Consider the following 13,134-nt stretch of genomic DNA (forward strand, 5'->3'; position numbering starts at 1 on the left):
TATATGTTTTAAAAACAAAATTTGTATCCATGCCTATTCCACGCATTTTATTTTCCAACATTTTATTGGCCTTTTATAATGTTTGTAATAACTTTATCAAGATGATCTTTTCAAAAAATATCAAAGGACATCTTTATAATGGTGGGTGTTGTCTTTCCTTTTCAACATCCCTCCCCCCCCCCCAATTATTTTGCTATAAGAGGAAAAATTGCTTTTTACTGGTACAGCTCTGGCTCTCAGTAGTATTCATTCTGGGCCTTTTTTTTTTCCTCAGCTGATTTTGCAGCTTCAGTTAAACACAACCCTGAGAGTCATCCAGACAGCAGATGATGATGCAGATACCTAAATAAAGATGTTCCTGGCATGATCAACTGTTAAAAACCTCAAAGTTGTGAAAACAAGAACAGCCATGTTAATTTCAATTACATGCAAACTGCACATACACATCTCCTTTCAGAGTTTGCCAAGTGAAAGCTAAAAATGCTGGTGGTAAAGAAACATTTAATGCAAAAATTATTGTTTTCACCAAAGGAGAACAAGTAACAGCAAACAATATTCACCCTCCACTGGAAAGCTACATTTGATAATCTCAAATCAAGGTAAAGATAATAAATAAATTGTTCAGAATATCTTCAAAGGCCAGTCCCAGTTTTTAACATATGAAAAAGCAAGTAGTATAACGCTCCTCCAAATTTATTTTGAGAGGCCCATAGAGAAAAACAATTAGAACCTAATGGGTTTCTCATCTCTAAAATAAGGCAGGTGGATTAAATGGCCTCTAAGATCCCTTTTGCTTCAAGGTCTATTATCCTATTATCCCTTGAAAGCTGAGAGATCCAGGAGAAGATCTCTAATATGTTCAGTAGATAATCTATGGAGGATGTTTGGGAAGATATAGGCAACTGTGGAAGGGTTCCAATATGTACCACTGAGGGTCACCTCTATGTTGATAACATCATGTGGTCAAGAAGGCACCAACTCATAGACAGAATTCTTAGTTTTATGGAACTCTATGTTAACACAAAATTATCATTCTACTACTTTTTTGGGTGTGTGTGTGAGGCAATTGAAGTTAAATTACTTGCCCAGGGTCACACAGCTAGTAAATGTCAAGTATCTGAGATCGGATTTGAACTCAGGTCCTCCTGAATTCAGGGCCAGTACTCTATCCACTGAGCCACGTAGCTGCCTCTACCTACTTATTTTTAACAAGAATGTCTGTATATAAGATAAGCTATTGTCAGTCTTTGAAGGGGAATCTTTCATTATTTAAGTAATAAGGTGATCACCCTCCCCTGATATGCTTCCCCATGTTCCCATGTGTGCACCCAGATACACAGAGAGTTGTGGAGGAACCATTCCTAGCAACGAACATCCTGTTACAATCTGGGTCATGGATGTCAATATACGATCATGACTTTTACTCTGACATTACTAGGAATCTGTTACATTTCTGAAGACCAGAGCATGAAGGATGATTTGGGCTGAGCACTGTGTGCTAGAGAAATATACAGGAAGGAAATGTGAATACTCTGTGCTTTAAAACATTGAAAAAAAACTGTATTTGCTGAATACTTTGTGTGAAAGCAATGAACCCAATCTGTTTTTTAAGGTGTTACTTTCTTCAGTATATTTTTGTGTCTCCTTTACCAAGCTAATTTTTTTTCGTGATTTTCTTGCATCGCTCTCATTTCTCTCTCCATTTTTTTCCTCTACCTCTTACCTTATTTTCAAAGTCCTTTTTGAGAGCTTCTATAGCCTGAGACCAATTCATATTTTTCTTGGAAGCTTTGGATGTAGGAACTTTGACTTCATTATCTTCTGAGGGTGTATTTTGATCTTCCTCATCACCATAGAAACTTTTTAGGGTCAGCATTTTTTCTGTTTGTTCATTTCCCCAGCCTATTTCTTGACTTTTAACACGTTGTTAAAGTGGGACACTGCTTCCAGGGTGGAGGGCACACTTTACCAAGCGCATGGGGGGTTGAGCAGCTGTTCTCTGAGATACTTCTGGGAATTTGTAAGTCTTTAGTTCTTCCAAGGTGGTATGATTTAAGGAGAGTTATATTTACTACTCTCCTGGCCTGTGCTCTGGTCTGCAAGCAACCATAGAGCTACTTTTCTGCCCTGAAACTATGAAGCCTGCACCACTATGGCTACAAGCTCTTGTGTACTTGTATTCTTCCCCTGTCTAGGACTGCCACCTAAGACTTTGATCTGGATCCAAATATGGGCAAAACAACAGCCATGCCTCAGTGCTGACAAAGAGATCCCTGTTCCACTGCTGATTTAGAGGCTCTGGAGGCCTGCTCCTGGTTTGCTGTTGCTGTGGCTGAGGCTGCTCTGGGGTTCAGTCAGCACTGGCCCATGCTGGGCTGCACTCCACTTTCACTTGTGATAGGGCAGAGTTTCTAAGTTGTGTTTGGCTGGAAAATGATTTCACCCTGTCCTTTTGTGGGTTCTGCTGCTCCACAAATTGTCTTATGGCACTATTTGAAGGTATTTGGAGAGGTCTTGCAGAGAACTCAGGCAAGTCCCTGCCTTTCTTCCACTATTTTGGATCCTCTCCCTACAATGTATATCTTAAAGAGTTGCTAATAGTATTATCCACTACTGATTATGTTCATTTCTCCTCCATTCATTTCATCCCCCCCACCATGATTTTGTTCACGTCCTTCTACTTCCTTTCTTATAATTATTGTTATAAGTCCCTAACTACACCTTCCCCTACTTTTCTGTTTGGGTTTTGTATTAGTATTGTTTCTGGATTTGGCATCTCTTTTCTTATGTCTCTTTAAAAATTATTCCTATCTACTATATTTACAGGCCTAAAATCCATACGCAGAGAAAAAAATATAGGAACTATGATTCCTTTGGTATAAGGAAATCCCAAATAATAATAATAAAAAAAACCCTGCTTGTACCAATGTAGGCTGTCATCTTCTTTGCAACATGTAATCTGAGAGTGTTGCCTAGGGCACTGAGAGGATAAGTGATTTGCTCTTTGGTCACCAAGCCATTGTGTGTTAGGATTGGTCACTGAAACCAGGTCTTCCTCACTTAATGGTTGACCTCTTTCCACTCCATCATGCTGTTTCTCATTAACATAACAAGTTCTAACTTGGATTAGAACCAGAGATGTGTGAACCAGCTCAAACTGCCCCAAAAGGATCAGTTGTTAAATTTTCAACCTGAACATTTATGTATACCTATATCTATCTCTATCACATTATGTTTAATATATAATATAAATACATTATGTGCATATATTCTATGTACATATATATATTCTCTTATTAAGACATCTAGTTGGAGTTGGAACCAGGATTCTGGCTCAGGTGCCTGCTAAATCCAAACACAAATATTACCACCACCACATACACACACACACACACACACACACACACACACAAACACACACACACATTTATATATTTAATGGGAATATTATGAACAATAAATAAGGTTAACAATAATAATAAGATGTTAATGTTTATAAAGTACTTTCCTCACAGTGAAACTTTGGAAAAGGTCAGCTATGCATTATTATCCTTATTTGACAAATGAAGAAACTTAGGGTCAAAGAAATTAACTTGTTTCTCTTATTAAGATATCTAGTTGGAGTTGGAACTAGGATACTAGCTCAGGTGCCTGATAAATCCAAACTCAAAAATTACCACCACCACATACACACACACCTATGTATTTGTGTATCTATGCACATATATATATATATACATACATATATATATATATAAAGTTTTATAATAAAATAAATATATGAATATGGTTTTATACATATATAAACATGTATATATACATAGATATATTTCACATTTTACTCTATTTTTTCCATTTCCCACAATTCAAAAGGTGTCTATTTTTTAAACCATTCTTTTCCTCTTTTCTTTTTTACTTCTATTGTCATTCTTTTTAGTAAAAGCAAAATAATAGATAACACTCAGATTCTATATAAATCAGATTTGGATTTTTATAAAAAGTTTAGTGAATATCTATATCACTTCATACAAACATGGCATCCATTGAACCATGATATTTTTATTCCATTTGACAAATGGTTATTAAGCATGAACTATGTTTAATAATGGTGTTGTAGGTAACAGAAATACAAAGGTAATACATTCATTTTAATGAGCCTACATTCTACATAAGGGTGAGAACAGTGATATAATGAATGCATTAGCAAATAATTATAACATATTTTGAGCAGGGGAAGAGCTCTAATAAGTGTGTGCAGTTTGGGTTTGGTGTTGCTATCAGGAAAGTGTTTCAATTTCAAATTGGCACCTGAACTTAAGCTTGAGGAATAGATTTTAGGAGGTGTAGGTGAGGAACTGGTGCATTCCCAGCATCAAGTGTAGAGCATCTTTGCAAAGACATGGAGATTGAAAATAGAATGCTCATTTATAAAAATAGGCTAGTTAGTCTGACACGTAGATGATGTAAATGAGAATAATAAGAAATAAATCTGCAGAGTTAGATGAGAACCAGAATGTGGAGGGCCTTAATTGCCAGGCTGAGGATTTTGTATTTTATGCCAGAGATAATAAAGACTCATCTAGAAATTTAATTAAGGGAGTGGTGTGGCTTGTACTAACCAAGATGTCACTTTAGACTTTGTGGAGAGGATGAATTGAATAGTAACTATGTGAGTGAAGAGAGGAGAGTAGAAACAAGTTATGATATAGAAACAAAATAAATAAAATGCTGTAATTGATTAAACATAAGAAGTAAGTGAGAGAGACAGAGAGAGAGAGGAGAGAGAGAGAGAGAGAGAGAGAGAGAGAGAGAGAGAGAGAGAGAGAGAGAGAGAACCATGGTGAAATTAAAAACCTGAGTCTTTTGAAAAATTGTGGTGCCTTCACAAAAATATGGAAGTCTAGAAGAGTGAAGAAAATAGTCAATTCTTCTGTGTATAACCACACCTCTGGTTCTAATAGCTATCTATAAATTGATTGACTGATTGATTAATCAATCATTTGGTCTATCATCTATCTACCTATTAATATTGAACTTAAACCCAAGTCTATACAACAACTATATGGGTATTCTGTAAAGATAAATTTCTTTCCCTACTCCTGCATCTAGGATGAGTTATACTAAATGATCTCCTTTCAGGTTATTTCTAACTGAGATTTTGTAATTAAGTGTTAAAATTTTTACTTCTTTTGTTTCTCTTATTTTAGTTCTATAATATGGATTTCATCATTCTCTGTTATGTCCTGTGTTTACTCACCAAATTTTTTGGGTATCAGTAGAAAATAATAATAATATCATTTATAGGGTATTTGAGGCTAACAAATTGCTTTACATGTGTTTATTTAATCTGACATGGTCTGGAGAGTCTTGACTATCTCTTCATAAGATTCTACTACCTCTTCCTCCTATATCTTATCACATGAGCTACAGATATCTACATTATGATCTTTTTGGTTATGCTTATCATAAACATTAAAATCAATGTCAATTCAGTAGGCATCATTAACTAATTGCTGCCTTTGAGAACCTGGGTGCATTCCTCAATATCTTTGGTTCTCAAATTTCTTTAATTACAGTAGTAAAAACACACATCTCCATAACATGTAGATATTTGTAAAATGCTTTCCTGATAACTTGGGGAACTAAATATAAAGTGCAATCCTCAGTGTCCTAATTTTATAAATTAAGAAACTGAGGTTCTTAGTGCTATAGCAATTTGCTAAGGGCACACAACTGGTAAATATCAGAAGTGTCATCAGAACCTCATTCCCCCTAATCCAAGTCCAGTTCTTTTACCACTGTGACCAGCTGCCACCCTAAGATGAAATTCTGTGATTCTATGATCCTGTGATTTCTGCTTTCTTATATTTATAGTATATGTCAACTGAAGATCTGTGAAGTACAGACTTGTTTGAAAAGTTTCTGGAAAACAAGATTGAATAGAGGAAAAGATAGATTTAGATGGTATGTGACTGAGCTATTTTGCTTCATGGTTTTCATGTTTAAATTTCAGGGTATATTTAGAAGACTACATCTCTATTTGTCATTTCTGTCATATTCTTCAGTATTTCCAGATAATCTCAGAATATTCCTATCAATTGATCAAAGAAAAAAAACCATTATGTTCCTACTATGTGTCAGAGGCAGGTAGGTGGCACAGCATAGAGTATTGGGCCTAGAGTCAGGAAGATTCATTTTCTTGAGCTCAAATGTGTCCTCAGACACTTACTTAAGGAGCTATTGAATAATCTTAAGAAAGTTGGCAAGGTTTTCAAGGAGAGTTATAGAATTGTTAGGAGAGAAAAGGGGTTGGATATAAGATATGATGTGAAAGTTGAATTGCCAAGAAATGACAATTGTTTGAATCATGTGAGAAAATGATTAATAATAGGGGTTTGGGGACTTCCAGGGGCCCCCCTACTGAGAGACTGGCTGACCTTTCTTAAGGTCAGTCCAGAATCAGGAAATTATGTCACTCAAAACCACACCTACCTTGAAATCCTTGTTACTGCCAGAGGATCTGAACTCTGACCTCAGCACATTCTACTCATGGACTGCCCTCAAATCCAGTGAACCAATTGATTTGGGTGATGCTGGCCAATTAGCTTGGAGGAGTGTGTAGGGACTGCCTCCCTTCTGGACCTGTAGGTGGCTTCTGCTCTGGCAGGGACAGCTTTTTCCTCTTTTTCGCCTAAGACTTGTAGGTAAAAGCACCTTTTTCTCTTCTCTTTCCCGTAGATCCTAGCTAGGCTTTCCTATCTTTCAGAGCCATGTGAGCTCTCTTTACTAATATTTAATATACTTTAATAAATGCTTAATGCCCCAAACTGGAGCAGTAGCCTCTAATTTCTAAGTAACAAATATATAATAAACCCTAGCTAATTTTCCCTACACTTGGGACAGAAATAGGTTGACCACATTTAATTTTGCAAGTCGTAATAGGAAGGATGACTAAGAGTGAGGTACCCAGCTTGGCTCTGACCTTCTGATGTTAGTGGGCCAGAATTATTGTGATACCCTTAAAAGAGGTGGAGAATTTCAGAACAGTAAAATTTGAGAAAAAAAAACAGTAATCAATTCTGTTGGACATGTTGAATTTAAGATGTTTAAGTAAAATCCTATTCAAAATGTCCAAGAGGAAGTTTGTGGCACACTGAAATTCAGGAGAGATTGATGGATACGGTGGTTTGGGAAGCATTGGTATGCTTTTTATATGATTGTGATTGTGTCTGATTGAGATGCTCATTGAACCAATGGGAGCTGAAAGGGTCACCAAGAGAAAAAATGTGAAGAAAGAAGAAAAGAAGCTGTATAATAAAACTTTGGAACACCAACAAAAGAGCTTGAGATAAAAATGTTCAGACAAGGAGTAGGAGAACAAAAATGCAATTGATATTACTTTTAATCTAGAGAAGAGAATTAATTAGTTCATCTTCAGTCATTCCAATTGGGAATAAGGGGAGAGGAAGAGGGCACATCTGTCTTCTTCTTCTTCTTCTTCTTCTTCTTCTTCTTCTTCTTCTTCTTCTTCTTCTTTCCACTCTCGTTCTTTCATTATCATATCATAGTTATGTAGCCATTTCAGCCCTTTCAAAGAAATAACAACTTGAAGTAGGCACTTCTCATTTCATAGATGAAGACATTAAAACTCACAGAATAAATGACTTACTCAAAATCACTCACCTGTGAGCATCGCAGCCAAGATTCAATAACAAGTTTCCTTGTATGAAAGCAAATACTTTCTCTTTCCCTTAAAGCACATTGACTCTCATATATGTTTCTTAAGAAAAAAAAGGAAACCAGAGGAAAATATGAAATTAAAAGTGGGAGGATAAGGATAAGAATAGCATTCAGCACTTAATGATTCACTATGCCCCCAAACTGGATCTTTTGTGAATTAGGGGATATCTATGAGTGTATATAAATATGTATATGTGTTCATGCCTATGCACATATGTATATAAGCATATAGTTTTACATGTGTGTCTATATGTAAACACATATATGTGTATTTGAACATATGTGTATGTAAATATACATATACATAGACACATACACATTTTTACACATGTATCCAGGGGTATGGTGCATGTGAGTATAGATATAAGCATTTATTTACAGAAATATCTCTCATTTATATAAATGAAAATAATATACATTTATCTTTGTAGAAACAAATTGTATAATTGCACATGTGTATTATAGATAGGGCTTATTCATTCCCAGTTTAGCTTGTTAACTCTATAGGTAACACTTCTTAAATACAGATATTCATTACTTTATTCATTAAACAGCTAAATTCCTACAGAGTTGGCTATAAATCAAGCTTTAGCAAAGGGAACTATATTCCCACACAGACTTCCATTATGGTCTGGGAAATAAATATGTTCCCCTGAAAGGATTCCTCAATAGAAACAATGGAAACCTTAGATGACGATATGCTTTAGGTTTTGTGTAGACTTGGCTTGGTGTCTCTTGAATGCAAGTAGAGGAAGAAAAAAGGGTGCAAACATCAAGTGGTAACCAGAAGCCCTGTCAACTCAGAGTAGGGGTTGTTGAAACAGGTACAGATCAATGAGTATTATTATGTAATGGGGGGGTGTTAGTGACAGTTGGACACCAGGACAAAGGATATATTGGGTCAATTGTTAAGTATGCAAAAGGCCAGGATTTAGGGCCATAGTCTTAAACTATACTAGGCCGGGAAGGCCAGGCCACATAACAGAGTGCTATGAGATGAGTTCTCTTTTAAGAACTGCAACTAAAATTCATAAAAATAAATGACTTATTCAGAATCACTCACCTGTGAGTGTCAGAGCCAAGATGCAAGACCAGGTTTCCTTATACGAAGACAAATGTTTTCTCATCCCCCTAAAGCATACTGCCTTCCATACGACTCTCCTAGGACAAAAGAAGGAAATGGATGGAAAAGTTATTTTCTTACACTTGATGCCTTAAAACAGGATAAAATAAGAGTGCAGAGGAAAAGAACAAGCCCAGCAATCAGTATCTTGCTCTATGACTATGGGCAAGTCCATTTTCCACTCTGACTCTGGTTCTATTTTTCACCCTGGGGGGAAAAAAAAAGGTACTGTGAATCATTGTGTTCTAACATATCTCTGCCCTTGACAAACTTCATCCTATGCATCAATTACCTTCTAATTCCTTCATTTCCCAGGAAACGAAGTTGAAAAACATTTTGGCATATTAGAAAAAGTGGTTTTCCAAGGAAAACCAATCTTTAAATCCTGACTCCAATACTTATCACTTTGGTGAAGTTGGCTTATTCTTAGTTTCTCTAGACCTTGTTTGGAGAGGGAATAATTTCACATAATTAATCATGTTAAAGTTCTCATTCTTTTCTTAACAACAGTCAGTCATTCAACAAGCATCTATTAAGCTTTTACTGTGTGCCAGGTATTAGTCAAGAATTATGTATTATTATCTAACTTTATCATTTTAAATTTAATAAAATTATTATTTGATTATATCATTATTGTTGTATTGAATTATATATAATATTGTTTATATTACAATACATTATAATATATTCTATATATATAACATACTGACTGCAATATGCTATGCTCTGGAAGACACAGACAAGGAGAAAGGAAAACAATATTGTCCCTCAAGGGATTTCTAATGGGGGAGGGAACACATAAAAGGCAACTTAAAAGATATGAAGAAATGTAAATAAAGGCTATAGCACAGTTTGGAGAGAAAAACATGCCTTACCTGGACTACTGCTATAGGACAATGCCTTTCCCTGTCTCACCTCCCCCTTCTCTGATGTATCCTTCAGATAATTACTAACCTTTCTAAAGCATAATTCTGACCATGTTACTCCCCTGGACAAGGATCTTTAAAGGCTACTAATTGTCTATAGGATAAAACACATATGTTTCTGCTTTTATTTAAAATCCTCTTACCTTCCCAGGCAAATTCTTCACTTTGGTCCACTCCATATACTCCATCTTTTGGAAAAACCGGCTAACCTGCTGTTTCCACAACTTCACATTCTTTTTCTAGTCTCTGTGTCCATTCTTAGAATGACCTTCTTCTTTACCCCCCTTTCTTAGAATCTATAGCTACCATTAAAAACAAAACAATTTAAAAAACCTTCCACAATCCCTCTAGATATTAGTGTTTTCTCTCCCCTCAAATAATCTTCTATTCATATATCTGGGTAACTGTTGTACCTGTTCCTGTCCCACCTTGACCCAGTGTAATATAAGCTCCGTTGGGACAGGGAATATACATGGTCTAGCATGTAGCACAGACCTTTGACCAAAGAAGGAAATTATTAGAAGAGTTTTAAGATGAATTAGATCCCTAAGGTCTATTTTAAGTAGAAACCCTATTAATTTAAGATGAATATTCCACAGCCTAGTGTTTAAGGAAACTTCTGATATACTTCTGTAAAAAACTCCCTTCTATTGTCAGATGCACCCCACCCCACCCCACCTTAAAGAACAATTGACATTTTTTTCCCCTTTTCTCAGAAACCCCATAGATTCATACTTGGAGTACTTAGAATTCCTATGTGACTTTATTAGAGTTAGAATGAATGACCCCCTTCCCTGTGTGTGTTGATTATTCCACAGAACATAATCTATTCTTGCTTAAGAAGCCATAAGGCTTCACACACTAAAATGAATCTGTACTTTATTTCATCAATAGCTCTGAAATTCTATAAAATGATGTCAGTTAAGATGACGGATGTCTATGGTAAAGAATCAGAATCAATCCCTCTGATCATTTAAATATAACCTTGGATTAGCTCACTTCTAGAAAGGGCAGCCCTTGTAGGAGGTGAAAGACATGTATGCAGGTGGAACTTTGACTTCCAAACTAGATTTCTTTGCCAGTTCTTTCAGAAAAATGTCCCATTGTAAAGGAATGTGCTGTTCCATCCCATCTGTTCTGTCTTCGGGGCTTTGGAGGAGGGTTTCCAGCTGATAAATGTCACTGGATTACTTTCATGTAAATAATGAAAACACCATGGAAGTGAACTGTTGTAGATGCATACTTCACCCCTAAAAAAAACTTGCTCCTGGCTACTTGGCAGGTGAGCTCTGACAACTAGTTTCAAATCCCTAGGAGAACAGTAGGACAGGAAAGGTGAGAAAGATTTTACAGAAATGACAAAACCTGAGGGGCAGTCAGGGCAAAGCACAGAAAAAGGCGGGAGGTAGAGGACACCAGGGAGAGAATAATCTAATACCAATCAGATGTGACCTTGGTCCCTCAGCTCTTTCAAGGTCTAACCCTGCTGTACTCTCTGTTTTTCTCTGCTCTCTTCTTATTGTAACAGCAAGTTCTTGATTTTAGTGTTACTGACCTAAGTCATCCTGAAAGAGTGTGTCCTAACTCTTCAGGCAACCAAAGCACATCAAATTTCTGTTGATTCTCTCACTATTTAATTTTTAGTAATTCAATAAAAATGAGTCCCTCTTAGGAACCTTGAAGAAATAATTCATCTGTAAATCTTGAATTTGACTTACTCCTCCACTTGTCTCTCATGGCTTCATGTCAGTTACCCCTGCAACAGAAATAAGTCAAGATTGTCTCCATCAGTTCTCCCATGTATCCTCAGTCTCCCACAAACCTTAACTGACAATAAGAAAGAAGGGGGAAGATTAGTGTTTTCTTGACAAGTTGCCAAGCCTGGATCATTTTGAAATTATCAGAATCCTCATTTTAAACTTGCTCCTTCCTAAATCTCAAATTATATCCTGAGATAGACAAACTATTTATCCCCTTCATGGATATTAAAGATGAAAGAAAGGGAGAGACAAAGGCACACAAAGAAAGAAGGAGACAGAGTATGGTGGGAAAAACAGGAGTGAAGGAGGAAGGGATGGAGGAAAGAAAAGAGGGAAGAAGGGAGGGAGGAAGGGAAAAAGGGAGGGAAACCAAAGGCATCTATTTTGTTATTGTAGACTACAAAAATGTAGTGAGCAAAAGCCATACTCCTCTGGGATATAACTTACTTCAAATGTCTACCTCCGACTTTGCCTTTTAGTTTCAAATAGTCATGGGATAGTTAGCTATTAGCATGCTATTCCAATCACTTTGGTGATGGTTCCCCAGCTTGCCTGCTGACTATTCTCTGAAGAGACTTGAAAGAAAATAATGATAGAAGCTAATGGATACGCCTTAAAATATAATATGGCTGGCAAAACAAACCTTAAAATAGAGAGAATCACAAGAACACAAAGAAAGTGAGTGTATTGATGCTTGTATTCAATTATTGTGTTACAAGGCTTTCATTCCTTTGGAAGGACCTATTATTTTGCTACATAATGCAAAGTCACAGCAGGTGTCAAGAGCAGTGGGTTGCTTAGAACTGCATCTCAGCCAAACTCCTGAGCTTATTTAGACCAGGCTGGCTCTGTGTGTACTCTGAAACAAAGTCAACAGTTGCTATATCATCACTTCAAACCTTTGTTGGATCTTATTGTTAAGATCATGACATTCATTACTTAGGACTAAACCTTTCATTACACAGTTTGTCAAAGTCCTTCAAGCAATACACTAGTTGAAAAAGAACAAGCAGAATTAGATCCTGATTGAGAACTCTTAAAAATATATCAAAGGATTTTTCAATGTGTTATTGTCACCATACAGTGACAGCTTTTCATTCATCAATGTACCCCCCTACACATACACAGTACTTAAGAATATTCAAATGGCTTTTTTGTCCTTTGTAAATACTTTTGAAGCTACTTTTTCTAACATTGTCTAATACTGTAGTGATTATTTTCACTACTAGATTTAGTAAAATGTGAAAGATACAGGTTAAAGCAAATATATTCATCTTTTTGTTTTTATTAGGAGGGGGAGATATGCAGTCATTTTGAAATTTCCCCAAATTAGGTTCAGACAAAGATTTCTATTTGGAATGTTTGGATAAATATAATTTTAGCATAACATAATGAACGTAAAAGGAGCACAGCAGTGGAGAAATATTGTACTTTTGAAGGAAGACTCATCATTTATGGGAGTTATTTAAAACTATTTCTGCACAGCTCAGAGAGACAAGGAAACTATTTGTATCTTGGAACATACTAATAATTCTCTTAGCCAAGAAACTCAGTGTTCCTACCAAGATAATTTTGAATTTTTTCT

Source organism: Dromiciops gliroides, chromosome 6 (genome assembly GCF_019393635.1).
Source record: "Dromiciops gliroides isolate mDroGli1 chromosome 6, mDroGli1.pri, whole genome shotgun sequence".
NCBI classification, from domain to species: Eukaryota; Metazoa; Chordata; class Mammalia; order Microbiotheria; family Microbiotheriidae; genus Dromiciops; species Dromiciops gliroides.